Source organism: Monodon monoceros, unplaced genomic scaffold (assembly GCF_005190385.1).
Source record: "Monodon monoceros isolate NGI ecotype Baffin Bay Population unplaced genomic scaffold, NGI_Narwhal_1 Super_Scaffold_15, whole genome shotgun sequence".
In the NCBI taxonomy this organism is placed as follows: domain Eukaryota; kingdom Metazoa; phylum Chordata; class Mammalia; order Artiodactyla; family Monodontidae; genus Monodon; species Monodon monoceros.
Genome location: NW_021703771.1, coordinates 62690599 through 62707520, shown reverse-complemented (window position 1 = coordinate 62707520; position 16922 = coordinate 62690599). Strand labels below are relative to the sequence as shown.

Here is a 16922-nt window from a genome sequence, read left to right as displayed (position 1 = left end):
GTATGCGGGCCTCTCACTGCTGTGGTCTCTCCCATTGCGGAGCACAGGCTCCGGATGCGCAGGCTCAGCGGCCATGGCTCACGGGCCCAGCCACTCCGTGGCATGTGGGATCTTCCCGGACCGGGGCACGAACCCGTGTCCCCTGCATCGGCAGGCAGACCCTCAACCACTGCGCCACCAGGGAAGCCCTATGGTTTACATTTTTTATGTCTAACCTTCATAGCAACTCAGCAAGAGGTATTATGTTCCCATTTTTCATATGGTGAAACTAAGCCTCCAAAAGGTAGAATAACTGACCCAAGTCACTTAGTTATTAATTTCTCTCTGACTGCAAAGCCACTATGCCAACTGTATTCCTGGTCTCAAATATTTCCTTTTCGTTTCACTTCCAAAATTAATCAGTGTTTGTTTGAGAATTAAAAGGTAATAAGAAAAAATAAAAAGAAATTTTTAAAAAGAATTAAAAGGCAATTTGTAGCAGTTTGTAGCAGTAGGCCATGAAGAGTATTTTAAAGTGACGAAAATATTACGTTAAATTGTAAAACATGAACTATTCAGATGAAAATTTTATAGTGGCTTGAATTGAAAGATGAAAAGCAAAAGAATGGATTCTTCAATTATCTTCAAGATTCCCTTATTTAGGTGGAGTGAGTAGAAATTTTAGTTTTTCAATAAATTGTTATTTTTCTTCTTATTCCGAAAAGTTGTTGAATTCTGTTCTGGAAAGCCTACAAAATTTAGATATTCCGTATTTTTGACATTTCTAACACAACCAAGGAGAATTTAGTGGATTGTACTTGATTTTATGTGATCCCTAAAATTTTGGGTATTAATTATTATTATTTGGAGTTTCATTCATAAACATAGGTTAATTGTGTCTATTGGAAATATATAAATGGCTTGCTTTTTCAAGGGCAATTATTACTTTCTGTTCATTAAAGAGCACTGAAAAAAAGAGTTTAATGGACTAAAAAAGATTTTAATGGACTACGAGTTAATTGAATTCAAAGCTGATCTGTAGGAACATGAAATTTCATGGCATATTTTCTTTCCTTCAAACAAAACCCACTGCCATGCAAAGCTCCATGGGTAGTGAGTTCCTGGCTTGTTTTTCTGAGGTTGAAAGCATTCTGTGCACAGGGCCATTACCTGGGGCTCTCTCTGGATGTGGCGCAAGGCTCAGAGTCCATATTGAAACTGCCAGTTCTTTCGATGGCCCCCACCCATTTCACTACCATTGGGCCACAACTCTTAATCAAAGTCACTTCAAAGACCTCAAACAGATTGATTCACATGTGAATGCTACCCAAACTGTCTTCCAAAGGAGGAGGGATTCTAGTCTTATGTTCCTTTGAACCTACTGTTGCTCATTTACTAGTATTTACTTAGCATGGCCTATGGTTGAACCATGGAAATTGGAAAACAAACTCCTATTCAGCAAGCCATGTCAAAGGTGACTGTGGAGCCAGAGAGTTGACTGTGGGACAGACATTCTTTCTGATCAGGAGGCCTCTTCTGCAGCGCTGCTGTCTCCACAGTTACATACCTGTCCGTGGAAGCCTTTCGTTTATCTTGTCTATGTGGGAAGTCCTGGACGATGCCATCAATCTAGGAGATGAGAGAGATGCCCATTTGACACTCCAACAATGGTTGTAGAGGAAAAAAAAGGAAAGAAAGAAAGAAAGAAAAAGAAAATTAGCTGGATCCTGAATAAAGTTCTTTTGAGCTGTGCTATGGTCATAGAGAAGATCCAATAAGCACTCTTCAGATACATATTTTGTGCTCTGTCAAACACACGGTTAAGCAAACATTTCCACCTAAGAACATAAAATGGGTACTGTTCAAGGACTCAGTGAAGAGGGGGACAGAAAGAACCACATTCCTGAGTTTTCTAATGGGGGAAACACAGATGCCCCCAGAATAATGCAGCTGCAGCATGCATAACTGCCTAAGAGTCATTTATGAGGACCATATTTCTTGTTGGTTATTCTTATGGGCAGAGTCAGTGAAGGTGTGCAAAGTATGTCCTATCTGAATGCTTTGTGAGTTCTGTGGTCCCCAAGCCAGAGCTCCTGGTATTATTACTAGCCGAGATGGCATATCGAAAAATGTGAAAATTGAGTTCTTCCGAGGTATATTCAAACACATCTTAAAGTTCTTTTGATGTGAGAAATTCGAGAACCCAGATTGAATTATGTGTCTTTTCTTCACCTGGTAAAAAACACTTCGCGTGTGCATTTCTCGCTCTGCAGTACTGTCAGGTTCAATTGTGAGAATGTATGTGGAAGTGCCCTGAAAAATACAATGTTCTTCACACCTTCATAAGCAACACCAGCATCATCGCCATCGTCATCATCACTAACAGAAACCTTTGGAGACCTAGCTGAATGCTGTGTCTGCAGTGGAAGCTGAACCCCATTCGTTTCACTTGAATTGAAATGAAGATGAAGCTTTTCTTATGAGAAGGTCCTGGACTAAGGGATTTGCTGCCAAACTCACAGCACTCCTGCCAGCTGACCTTTAGGGCCAGGTGCAAAGTCCATCTGTTTCCACAGACTTTTACTCCATGGGGGTTAATTTGAGAAGAAATTTCTCAGACATGATGTGAAGATGTGAGTATGAATGTTAATGTTTATGTAGCACTGTTTTTTTTTCTTTATACATGTTCCAAATGCCTCACAAAAATAGACTAACATATTCATTGAAAACATCACAGAATGTTATTTACAAGTCTAATTGAATACACTATGTTAAATGAGAGGAGAAAATTTTTAAGTACATATTGAAAATAAAAATTCAAATACATTGTGACAGGAAGAGCGCATTGTGATTTAAAGAATTGTTTTAATCATCATTCAGATCTCCATATAGCTGAAATAAAAGCAGATGAACAGATAAAAATAGGGAAAGGATTCATTAAGAGGTCCTACGGAGAGTCCAATTACAGTGATCTCACTTGTCTTCTGCTGCAGAACATCTCCCCACCCTTGGTGTATTTTTATTGCAAAAGTTGTGCACAAGGTTACCTATGCACAGGGCCTCCTTAGACTTATATTCACACTTTCTATTAAGACCACAGAATGCATCACATCATGGTCTCATTCATCTTGGTTATGTCACCCTGGGGTGGTGTGTGTGGGCATGAGAAAGGGGAAAGTTTAGGTAAGTAGCTAGAGATACACTAGATGAAGGGACTGGATATCCCCTTCTCACTGATAGCCTATTCCCTACACTTTCCATCCCCTCAGTGATCTATTTTCTAGAATTTCCTCATTAGACCATGAGTGAGAGATAATAGTTTTGGAATATTCCCTTCTTATCATATCACTAGCTAAAAACTTAAGTAAGTAAGCAGTAGTGATTTTATACACTTTTACAGATTTAGTGGGAAAATCTAGCCAAGAACCCAATTTTTCTATCAGCCTAATTTTTAATTCATCAGATCACATCAGCCCATGAACATGTATCCACGTGGTATGGGCAGGAGGGCAGGGTATGGATGAAATAAAGTGACTATTGGTATATAGAACCAAGATTAACACCATTTGGGGTCTAAATAATATTATAGGTCTTGAAACAGATCTATTTAATCTCGGGCTTAATTTTTAATTTGCATTTCTCTCCTATTTAGACAAATCTGAGAACTGAGCTGCAATTGGTATCTGCTGGAGATAGCTCGTTCAGTAATAATGAATGAAAATACCTGCTGTTGATGGGCATTTCCGCCTTGCCAGTGTAGCTCTAAGCACTTGGCATGCATTACTTCACTGAAATCTCATGAGTGTCACATGGGGTAGATGCTACTATTATCTCCAGCTTATAGATGAGGAAACTAAGGCTAAAGACTTCTTGAGGGGTCATCTAGCTAGCAAGTGGGGAGCAGGGACTGACTCCAGAGCCTGCATTATTAATCACTGTGCCATGCTGCTTCCTCAATGCAACTTGCACCCTCTAGCAACCCAATAAACTGGGTGGAACCTAACACCCACTACTTTGGGAAGATGGTCTGTCTGAATTAGTGGAGACTGATTTATCAAAGGAACAGCTTGGGACACAAACTAACACCTGACCAAATGTGTGGAATAATCAAGGAAACATCTGTCCAAAACAAGCCCGTTTGGATGTACAAAGATCATTTGTTATTTGCACAGTAGTCATTTGTATACAAATGGAGATGATAGGAACTCAACCATTTTGCCCTCCAATGGAACAGGTTGAGTGCTCAAAGAAAAGAATTAAGTTTTTCCTCAAATCTACACCACCCAGTCTCCTGTCCTGGTTAGAATTGTGAGGAGCTCTGGACAGATGGTTTGGAGAGTTGTGAGAGCTCAGTGTATCTGTCTTTTGGTCTGTATTTGAGTTGTGAGAGTGGCTGTCTCCTACTGCTGATGTGCTTGTCTCTCAGTGAATCAGACTGGAGCCTCGAATTTCTCTCTCTCGAACCCTTTTGACATTGAGCATGATGGAATGCATGTCTAGCTCTGCCAGCAGCAGGTGTAGCATGGGGAAGAAGACAGTTCCACAGAAAACAGGCATGCATATGTCTGGTGGATTTAATTAGACACAGTGCCCATTAACAATTTCTGCAGATGTTCACATCAAATCAGATGAGCTTATTTTCTCACACTCTTCAGTTTGGCCTCTCTTCCCTTTCCCGAGTTTATCCACTCTCACCTTAATCTTCTGATGCCTACATGCAAGCAAACTTCCTTCTGCTCCCGGAATCCAGATACTTAATTCACTGTGTGATGTTGAAGAGATACAATTGCTGGGTGATGTTTAGTCTTCATTAGGAAATGCACATGATTCATGGTTAAGGGTTTTTTCCAGAGGGTGGGGAAATGGTAGCTGTGTCTAGCTGGGAGCTGCAGGCTCTGACACAGAGAATGTTCTGTGTTCTCTGAGACACACTGGCCCCCTTAATCAAATATTTGCAAAACAGAAATAGACTCACAGAAATAGAAAACAAACTTATGGTTACCAAAGGGGAAAGGGGGGGAGGGATAAATTAGGAGTTTGTGATTAACATATACACACTACTATATATAAAATAGATAAGCAACAAGGACCCACTGTATAGCACAGGAAACTATACTCAATATCTTGTAATAACCTATAATGGAAAAGAATCTGAATAAGAATGGATATATGTATATGTATAACTGAATCACTTAGCTGTACACCTGAAACTAACACAACATTGTAAATCAACTATATTTCAATTAAAAAAAATAATTAAAAAGGACAGTGCCTGCAGTTAAGTCTCCTGCAGAAACACTTTTTGAAATCAAGTGTTGTGGTCCCAGAAAGCTAATGTTTTTTTCTAAAGCATAAAGCTTATTCCCCCACAGGGTCTTAGATGTCTCCAAAGCTAAAAATGCTGGATTAAAAAATAAGCATACTTTAACACAGTGGAAAGAAGACTTGAATAGGAATGAGGGGATTTGGGTGCAGGTCTCATTCGCATCCCTGACTAGCTGGGTAATCTTGGCAAGTCACTTCACCTTGCTCAGCCTTTTATAAAATAATGAGGTAGGAGGTTTTATTTTTAAGGCACCTTCTAATTAAAAGTTCTGTATTTTTTTTAAAAAAATAGTTAAATGATATTATTTCTCTTTGCCCTACAAGTGTGGCTCACAGCTACACAATAACATTAGAATTACAAACAGGCACTGAGCTTTATCTATAGCCTTTCTTTGGAGGCTCTTTGCCCTGTTAGATGTATATAGTTATTATTCCCATCTTACAAAAATCATCGCAATGGGCAGATTTTAAAATGTGTCTAAAATAATAAAGAGGTCTATAGCAGATCAGTACTGACACAAGTCCAGAGAGAAGGTCTAAAATATGATACGTGCTCACTTTGCTGTCTTGCCTTTCTGTCTCCCTGGACCTCAACTACATCTGTGAAATGGGTACGTCTTACCTCCCCAAAGCAGAGCCCAGAGCAGATGAGCTCCTCAGATTATCTCCAGATCTAGAGCATATACCCATGGCCACGTGGTCTCCTCCACTTGGCTGTGCTGGGGTTGGTTATCAGGAAGGTGAGGAAAAGCTTCTGTTAAGAAGGAGCAGGGCAGGAATAAAGATGCAGATGTAGAGAACGGACTTGAGAACACGGGGAGGGGGAAGGGGAAGTTGGGACGAAGTGAGAGAGTGACATGGACATATATACACTACCAAATGTAAAATAGATAGCTGGTGGGAAGCAGCCTCATAGCACAGGGAGATCAGCTCGGTGCTTTGTGACCACCTAGAGGGGTGGGATAGGGAGGGTGGGAGGGAGACGCAAGGAGGGGGGGATATGGGGATATATGTATACATATAGCTGACTCATTTTGTTATACAGCAGAAACTAACACGCCATTGTAAAACAATTATACTCCAGTAAAGATGTTAAAAAAAAAAAAAAGGAACATTCATAGACCACCTAGAAGTAAGACTATAGCTACCTAGAAAATATCTGACACCAGCATTTGGGGACGTCTTAGGGCCTGCTTCTGATGTCTGATATGAGGCTGGGGAGAAGGAGGGCAGTCCTGATAAAGATTCAAACCAATAAAGTAACATACACGGGTTTGAAGCAAAGCTAAGAATTTGCTATGAGTAGTCTGTATTAAATATCATGTAGATAAATATTTTAGTTTATTTCTTCACTTTGTCTGCTTGTTTACATGCTAGCTTGTCACTTTCATGTTTCTACTATTTTCAAGATGATACAACATTTTCTAATTCCTTTTAGAGTTTTTGACATCTCAAATAAAAGATCACTCCTAGGCCCACCTGATGCACCCATTTTCCTCATAAATTCCCTAAGATCATGTATGATGCCTAGACATCACATTTCAAGCAAAGAGCTGAAATCAGCACATGGTGCTGACAGATGTGACACACTGACAGTACGAATGTGTTTTTATTTTGCATGAATAAATATGCACATTGCACTGAATCTAGTAAACGGATTCTCAAAGTCCCAAGAAAATCATCAGAATTGAAAGAATAAAGGTTTATTAGATGAGCCAGAATGAGTAGATGAGCACTCTTAGTTTAATAGTATTTGTGCAGTTCAAGAGATCTGTTTGGGAAATTCTATGTCATGCTTCATGGCATAAGCAATTGGATTTAATAAAAATAGCCCTACACCCCTAAAATTCCTGCCGTATGCAAAACATAGCTGATTAAGAGATTTATCAGAAAATTTCATTTCCCTTTCATATACACTAGCCATTACTTATGGCAGGATGGATTAATAGAATAGTGATTTACATCAACTTTTATTTCTCTAACCATTTGATTTAATATCTGGAGTTTTTGCAAACTTTTTATTTTTTAATTGAGATATAATTGATATATAAATTGTATTAGCTTTAGGTAGACAACATGATGATTCAATCTATGTATACATTGTGAAATGATTACCAAAATAAGTTTAGTTAACACCTATCACCTTACATAGTTACAAATTTTGTGTGTGTGTTTGATGAGAGCTTTTAAGATTGTGTGTGTTTGATGAGAACTTTTAAGATCTACTCTCTTAGAAACTTTCAAACATACAATACAGTATTGTTAACCACAGTCACCATGCTGTGCATTATACCCCCAGGACTTAGTTACCTTATAACTGGAAGTTTGTACCTTTTGACCACCTGCACCTATTTCACCCAGCCCTCTACCCTCTCCCTCTGGCAAGCACCAATCTGTTGTCTGTATCTATGAATTCAATTTTTTTTTCTTTTTAGATTCCACATATAAATGAGATCATGCAGTATTTGTCTTTCGCTGTCTGATTTATTTTGCTTAACATAATGCTAAGGTCCATCCATGTTGTCACAAATGGCAGGATTCCCTTCTTTAATGGCTGAATTACATATATATATATATATATATATATATATATAATGTATGTATATATATATATACACATACCACATCCTCTTTATACATTCATGCAGTTACAGACGCTTAGGTTGTTTACATGCCTTAGCTATGGTTCATAATGTTCAATGAACATGGGGGTGCAGATATCTTTTCAAGATAGTGATTTCATTCCCATTTGACTTTTTTAATAGTGTACCTTTATTGGTCTTTTCCAAGTATTTACAACTAGACATTGAAATTAGCTTTGGTGGAGGCAAGGGGTTCATCCTGGAACCCTTCCTTCCAGAGGTAGGATTGGTACATGGGTTCCCACAGGTTTTCCAAAGAGTAAGACAGCAAGGCCACTCCCACCCCAGAAGAAAAGCATTTACTCTCATAGAAAAACACACACTCCATTTTCTACCTTGTATAAATAAGCCTTGTAAGAGCAGAGTTAACTATACACCATTTATTAGGTTGATTACTATCATTTTTAGTAAATATATATATTAACTCATTCTGAATAGAAGTTTTTAAACATAATAAGCTATTAAAACTTCCCAACTATATGTATCCAAGTGCAGGGTTTTGCGTATTATCCCTCTTTAAAGATTAACAGGTCCACACAAGCAAATTGTACAATAGTGTAAATAAACTTCACCACTTATGCAAAAAGCAGCGTTTTCCCTTATTTTTCATGGAAATTTGCTTTAAATATATATTTCACATTTCTACCTCCTAGAATAGAGGGTGTTGAACAAGGAGACATCGTTTAAACTTGTCCTTGTGATGTAGTTTTCCCTAGAAACAAGTATATATTTTTTATTGTAGGATTATAATTCTGTCCTGAATTTCCCTTCTTCTAAGCAGAATGTCAGTTGTCACACCACCCCTCCCTTTAACAGTTCTCCCCCTTCAGGCTTCCTTCCTCGATGTTACTTATGACCAGGAAACTGCACCCAAACTAAGAGACAATAAGGCTTAGAGTGGGTTCCTAAGGAACTAAGGTGTGTAACTCTAGGGCAAGGGACTTGTGATGGAGACTTTGCAGACCAATGGCATCTCTTACTTTGGTACTGTCCTGGAGCGTAAGATTTCCTTAAAACTGACCCTAGAATAATGGAGTGCTAATGTCAAAGTTTGCATATCCCTTAAAGATTATAATCCAGTGTTTGCCAAGTGGTCGGAAAATAAAATCCACAATATAAACACAATGTGTGTGGCTCACATATAAAGAAAACATCCTATCTTTATCTCAAACTCCTCCATTATGAATCTATAATTTCCATCAAAGCCATACCAGAAAAGAGGCCTGTCTTTTCCAGGCTTCTCAATCATTTGACAATCTCTGCCCCAGCCTTCACTCCCCATTTTTGTTTTCGTGGTCCATAGTATCTCTCTACAAAGCAAGCTACAAAATGGGGCTGGGAATGTTTTTGGCAAAGAATGCCCCTGTTCTGTGGGATACCCCAGAGGTGTTCCAGAATGACACCACAGGCGTCCTTAAGATGCTGACCCGACCCTGGGAACTCTAGAGGTTGACACAGAGGTCGAGAACCAATGTCCCTTGGATGCCTGCAGTGCTGTTATGTGACCCCATCCCACTGGGCGGCTGTCAGCATCACAGCGGACATTCGTTTTGACTGGAAATCGTCCCTTGTTGTGAGAGGTTGCACTGGTATGAAAGAAACATTTTCATGAAAAGATCCATTAGGGGATCTGCTTGGGAAATTATGGACCCGCTGGATTTGTATGCTCCAGGTTACTCTTCATCAAATTAATTTTCTTACCTTTTTATAGACTGAGATCAAAAGATAATAAATTACCTTCCATTTCTGCTGCAGAAAAGGGGCATCACAGGTGATTCATCTTCCACTCCCTCTTTCTCCATATAAAATACAGAAGGTACTGTCAAGGTCATTTCAGCACCGTTAGTGTCTTCTCCACACTGCAAAAGAAGAGATCGCGTCCTCTTTGCATTTGTGCCCAGTATTATGCCTTAAGCCTTATGTACACTGAAGAATGACATATCTGAGGGGAAGGAAATTGATACCTTGGAAGTTCCTTGATGTCTTTCTCCCCTACCAGACTCCTTTATCTAGTTAGTTTGACTTTTGTTTATCAAGCATTATATAGGTAGGTATCATGGAAGTATTGATATATACTTCCATCTTTCCCTAGCAATCCAGAAGACAAAGGGTATGTGTCCAAAAGAATGGAGAGGGGTCCCCTGACACCTGCTTGATTCCCTTTTGTATTCTCACATTGTCAAACCAGTAATCCATCACCTGAGCAGTCCCATCCCACAGAAAATACATGGCGATGTAGGTATGGATCTTCTCCTTTGTTTAAGCTGCGAGAAGGGTCTCACGGAAGTGAGTTTCCCTTCTGTAGTTGCAGGGAGATCCAACCTGCAATCTGGGGTGCTGCGTGGAGGAGGTGCCTCAGGAAAGACTAATTATGAAAAGCAAAGGTTCTTACCCTAGACCCTGAGTTGCCTTCATTCTATATCAGGCCATCAATTCCAGGTGCTCCTAAGGTGGAAACTGCCCACCTCCCAGATTCTGAGGGCTCCGCAGAGATGAACTGGATATAAATATAAAACTATACAAATATATAGTTACATTCTATATATATAGTTATAAACTATATATTACTATATATTTCTTATAGCTAAGACTTTACCAGTGAAAAGATGGGCAAGAATGCATTTAACAGTGAGCTCAATTTAAGAAAATTAACTGCTGGTTAAAACTATCTTTATAAAAACCCTTAAAAATATAACCATCCCCACAGTTACTTAATTTTAAACCTTCACACATTTGTGTTCTTTTTTGAAATTGAGTTTTCTCGATCATTTCCCAGTATATGTACATCAATACACTATGCTGTACATCTTAAATGCACCCAGTGCTGTATATGAATTAACTATAATTCAATATAACTGAAAAACTAAGTTTCTTTTGAAGCAGACAGCCAAAGACAAGAAACAGCTCTCTGCATACAAAACCCTATTAGTAAAATCTTAGTAAAAATAACATCTAAGTAATATCAATAAAGGAAACTGTGCATGCTTCCCCTTTATCCCTTCATCACCACAATTTTCTTCATAGTTCCTTTCATTTTTCTTTGTAAGTAAATCTGCAAGAAACCAGGGTGAGAGTGATGAAGAGAGGACCTATTCTCAATGAGGACAGAGAAGTTATAACTTATTAAAGTCGAGACTTAAAAATCATTTGGGGGCATGTTATAACTCAGATTAGGATATATGATGGGGCACCTTTAACATTAAAAAATAGCACGTTAATTTTAGAAATTTTTAACTTTGGTATCCAAAAAGATAACTCACCGGGAAGGAATTATACAGTTCTGAAGTAGCATAAGGATTATTTTCCATGAAAGACTCTGAGACAGCATCTACTGTGGCATAAATATGCTTCTTTGTGAAATACCTAGTTAACATAGGAGTCTCCGTCAGATACTAGAACGTATAGACACTCAAAGCACATTATAGCCATATGGTCTCCACAAACTCTTTATGTTTTTGGAGAGATGAAAATAAGAGTAGGTGAGAGAGGAGTTAAATAAAATAGCAAAATGTGGAGGGAGCTTTCAAAAATAGTAGATCTTTTTTATTCCCTTTCTTTTCCTCTCTTCTTGAATGGTATCCAGGCACAAAGGCTCTGCAGGCTTCCCTCAGTAGACGCTCAGCCAGGGATCACCCCTGCTCTGAGGTCTTTAGTGCTGGGAGAGCTCCAAACTTTCTCCGCTCCCCCTTCCCCCTTCTCCTCAGCACTCCTCCCCCAGTCTCATTCCCAAATGCAGTGTGAGGTCAAGTGCGACCCCAGCCCGTTTGCCTTCAGAGTTGGACCAGCTTCAGAGAAAACCAAGCAGCTCCATAAAACAGACATGTGCCTCTTTGAATGCGAGGTGACATCAAATTATAAGCATAAGTTCTCAAATATCAGTTATCAAAGTGAAAATAACAGCAATGGGCTTTGTCCACTTCAAATATGAGGAATTGTTTTCTAGATGAATACACTCATATCTCGTAAGTGCATAATTCGGGGAGGTGGCTGATCTTATCTAATCAAGAGAAAGTTTCACAAATAAGGCAAAATTATCTCTATTTCATGGAAAGAGAGTTTCCTGGAATCTGAAGAGGAAGAAACTGGTTGTGAACGTGGAGGATATTGCACTTGGATTACATCTGCCTCTCGACCCTGCATTGATGCAAAAAAGACTGAAGTGCCTCATTCCTCTGGGTGACCATACAGACAGGCAGTACTGTGCAGCTTTTTAAGAGCAGGAAGAAGTTTGTTCCTGTTCCTTTCCCCGTTCAGGATTTGCAGATGCGCAGTCTAAGCTCAGCCTAGAACCTGGGGCATGTATCACATTGTTAGGCATTAAGAAAGCCATTTTCTATGTCTGTGTCTCTATTCCTGCCCTAAAGACATAGACATAGAGAATGGACTTGAGGACACGGGGTAGGGGGGGAAGCTGGGTGAAGTGAGAGTGGCAACAACATGTATACACTACCAAATGTAAAACAGACAGCTAGTGGGAAGCAGCCGCATAGCACAGGGAGATCAGCTCGGTGCTTTGTGACCACCTAGAGGGGTGGGATAGGGAGGGTGGGAGGGAGGCTCAAGAGGGAGGGGATGTGGGGATGTATGTATGCATATGGCTGATTCACTTTGCTGTGCAACAGAGGCTAGCGTGGTATCGTGAAGCAGTTATACTCCAATAAAGATCTATTTAAAAAAAGGAAAAAGAAAGAAAGCCAATAGTTTGCAATCGCAATCATGTCTATAACAGGGCGCAATCATGTCTATAACAGGGCGCAATCAGATGACAGTACAGAGTCTAGCGTCTGTTATTAATTCATAGCCAGTTCTGTCCAAGGCACTTGGCCTTTGGCCTCTTGCCTGACAGCACAATAACCAGCGAGTTAAAGCAGCGCTCTGCCCATTCTTCTCACTCTTGTTTACGCATGTTAAAAGAAACAACTTCATTAAGGTTTGAATTATTTCACGAGGATGCTCTTTTCTGTCTTCTCCTGCCCTACCTTCACAGCACCCCACCTTTAAAGATTTAACTAGCCAAGGGCCTCTTTCTGCTGTTGGCGCCAATGATGCCACCTTGTGGGCACTTCTACCGTTCCTGAAAATATCAGCTCATCGCAGCGCGCTGCGGCCCAGCCTTTCCGGGCTGGGGAAACTTGGTCCCCGCAGCCTCGCAGGGCTATTCCTAGTGGCCTACCCCCGGCCACGCCGCGCCCCAGCTGCACCGCCCCAACTGTCGGCATCTCTCTCGAAGGTGGCCCGCAGCTCGGGCCGGCGCCGGCGTGGTCGCTGGAGTTGAGCAGTGCAGCATCCTCGTCGGATCTGCCGGCTTCGGCCCGGGGAGGCACAGATCGCTTCCAGGAGGCCGCGCATCTGATTACGGGGAGCCAATGAGAAGGCTCGGAAGAGGCAGTGGTTGCCAAAAGAGCAGATGTGTCTGAAGTCTGCCTCAGTTCATCTGGTGACCTCCTGAAATCGGTGAAAGATTTATACTGCTAATTATAGACTTTCCCCCCCTAATTTAGTCACCCTTCTCTTCATTAGGAAAAAAAATGGAGATACGGTTCCAGGTTAAAATCCAGTGTTGCTTCAGGAAGGGTGTCATCATCTTTTGCAAACCACAACTTAGACTTTCTTGAGTTAGACCTGGCAAAACACACAACACACCTAACACACACACACAATTTACAGAGCTATACCAAATTACAGAGCTCAGTGCAATAAAAATACAAATGTACTTTAGCTGGAATTTGGTGTTCATTATAACTTAGAAGATGTGAAAATAAACCTGATCATTTACGTGTTCATCAGATAATTACTCTTGAGAAGAGAGACTGTGGAAGAAATCAGATGAATAGCCAGGCCACACTACAGTTGGTTAATTGTTGGAGGTATTTGAGTTTTTCAGTTAAATATTGTTTAGAGCATGGGGATTGTCTTCTTCAACAAGAAAGAAAGAAAGAAAGAAAGAAAGAGAGAGAGGGAAGAGAGAGAAAGAAAGAAAGAAAGAAAGAAAGAAAGAAAGAAAGAAAGAAAGAAAGAAAGAAAGAAAGAAAGAAAGAAAGAAAGAAAAAGAAAGAAAGAAAAAGAAAGAAAGAAAGAAAAAGAAAAAGAAAGAAAGAGGGAGAGAGAGAGAGAGAGGAAGGAAAGAAGGAAGGAAGGAAGGAAAGAGGGCTTCCCTGGTGGTGCAGTGGTTAAGTATCTGCCTGCCAATGCAGGGGACACAGGTTCAAGCTCTGATCTGGGAAGATCCCACATGCCGCAGAGCAACTAAGCCCATGAGCCACAACTACTGATCCTGTGCTCTAGAGCCCGCGAGTCACAACTACTGAGCCCGTGTGCCACAACTACTGAAGTCCGCATGCCTAGAGCCTCTGCTCCACAACAAGAGAAGCCACCTCAGTGAGAAGCCCGCGCACGACAACGAAGAGTAATCCCCACTCGCCGCAGCTAGAGGAAGCCCGCGCACAGCAATGAGGACCCAACCAAAATAAATAAATATAAAATAAATAAATTTTAAAAATTTAAAATAATTTTTCAGCAGCCAAAAATAAATAAATAAATAAATAAAATTTTAAAAAAAGAAAGAAAGAAAGAAAGGTGGGAGGGAGGGAGGGAGGGAGGGAACAGAACAAATCCACAAAGTTTTCTGGAGTGGCATGCCTTTTCCACGATTCACTGGCTTGCCTGTGGAACTCCTGTACATGGGTTCAAGTTTTCTGTAGCTTCTGCCATGGGCCCCATCAAAATGAAAACAATTCCTTGCCAATTTGCCTTGAAAAATAAAAACACGTTTCCTGGGTCTCTCAGAGAGGTTTAGCCACAAAAATACATGCAACAATCAAGCAACAACAAAACAAGTGTAATTTACTCTTAACAAATTTCCTCTTGCATTAAGGAATATAAGATGGGCCTTAAATATATCTTCTCGTGTTCACTGCAGGGCTCCACGTCCAGAGAAAGCAGATGGTCTGCATGCGTTTGTAGGAGATCCACATTGAATCAGGAACATTTTCAAGTATTATGACAAAAGTGTTCTTGCCAGATCATCTCAGGAATGACATCCAAGCCATTTCTTTTGAACAATTTTTTAAAATATTAACTAGGAGCAAATCAATCAAGGGTTGGTTTTTTTTTTTTTTCAGTGTTAACACGAGTCATTTTGACATTAAAGTTAGTAGATATTGATCTGAAAGTCTACATAGCCTTTATGCCCTGGTCAGTTTTAGATCTTTCTAGGTAAAGGAAATCAACACATGCTTTGGCAAGAATCCCTCTAGCAATGCCATAGGCCACTGTGTCTGGGTCCCACACAGACCCAGATATATAAAACCTGAACCTAAATGCCCACATGGAGACTCCAAACCAATTATTTCCCTACCCAGGAAAAATTGTTGTCAGGGACTTGATTGCGTATGAAAGGAATGTTGTTTTGTTTCAGAACCAAAGATTTCCGACAAGATAGAGCACGAGCTTTCTGAAAGGAGAGATATTTTTGTTTTTTTCTCACCAACATGCTCAGACATAGCTTTCCTTTCAGCTAATTAAGCTGTTTTAAAGCAAACTGGTCAAGCAATGACATCTTAGTGGGGAGCCTTGGAGTCAATTGCATGATATAGAAGGCAGGACACTTATAGGGTGACTTCTGCTATTGTTTTCTCTGGCTGAATGTTTTCTACTTGGTCAGTGCTGCCAGAGTGACCCCACACAATTGGGAGAATGTAAAGCCACTGGCCTCAAGAGATGCCATTAAGAAGGCAACCACAGAATAAGATTTCATGGTCAGAAGCCGAACTTACTCTCTCCTACCAAGTCCTGATGCTTACAATATTTTATGTGTATGTTTTCTTCCTGTCATTAGCATACTGTTAAAACAGCTAAATAAAATGCGAACAAAGCCATTGGGAATTGCTTTAAATCATTATTCCTGTGTCAATGTAAAACACACAGGCTTTTTCATAAAAGAAGTATTTGAGAATAAAGTCAATTTCTAGATTAATGATGGTTCCTTTAAGAGAAGGTGTGCAATACCTAGAGCAAAGTTTCTCTTGGCTAAATACACAGTATGGATGATGGACTATCTCCCCTGTCAAATATTTTTGTGAACAGGGTATAACACCCTCTGTTGAAATGGGCAAACATAAATTTGGTGTTTTAACACCTGCCAGGATGATGCACATTTTCCCATGCTGCAAGAAAAGAGAAAAAATTAAATTTTCTATAAATAATCATAAGTTTGTTGAAAGTGCTTCTCCTTTGTATTTCTTACACTGAATCAGTCAGTAGGCTGGAAATAGGTCTTTTAAAACTCTGACAATGTTAGAGCAGTTTTTTTTCACTAATAGCAAATGATTCATTATTTCTTGCCAATTAGCAGGATGTTGTTACTAAACAATATGATTCTGGACCTAATTACAGTGAAAACCGTGTTAAGATAAGTGTCTTCCTAGAGAGGTCAGATGCCATCTGTTTAGATAGGAGACCTGTGACAAAAAGAACTGGAGATACTAGTTAAAAAGAGAAGGAAGAATGATGACCTAGTTACCTTACAATATTTCACAAGAGATGTCATACTTAAGTCAATATTTATTTAAGGGGGACCCTGTGTTTTCCTTTGACTTTTAAACACCAATGATACTAAAAATAAGTAATCCATAAAAACAGAACGTCTTGATAGTAAGGAAAGGGGGAGATGATCACCAACACTCACGAGGTGTCTATTATTGAGAGGAAGGTTACTGAGAACAGTATTATTTGAGAGCATTGTTGCTTCGTGATTAAAAGAGAAACTTCGGGAACCAAATTGCCCAGGTTCACGTTCCTGCTTCACCACTTCTCGCTGTGAAGCCTTAGGCAGGGTATATAACCTCTCTGTTCTTCAGTTTTCAAACCTGAGAAGGGAGGCTGATAATATACTGCCCCATGGGGACTTTTGTGAGCATTAATGAGTTAAGTGGCACATGAGTCACACTGTAAATATTGGTAACTACAATTGCTTTG

At 39.9% G+C, this 16922-nt stretch overlaps 1 long non-coding RNA gene across 1 annotated transcript in view; it reads right to left on the bottom strand.

The window, feature by feature from the left end:
* Positions 1 to 9794, bottom strand: part of LOC114896370 — a 32244-nt gene extending 22450 nt beyond the window's left edge. The window contains exons 1-2 of the long non-coding RNA XR_003793759.1: positions 9684 to 9794; positions 1547 to 1608 (exon numbers count right to left, since the gene is read on the bottom strand). This is a non-coding gene — a long non-coding RNA (uncharacterized LOC114896370). The remainder of the gene's footprint in view (positions 1 to 1546; positions 1609 to 9683) is intronic.
* Between the last annotated feature and the right edge of the window lie 7128 nt (positions 9795 to 16922).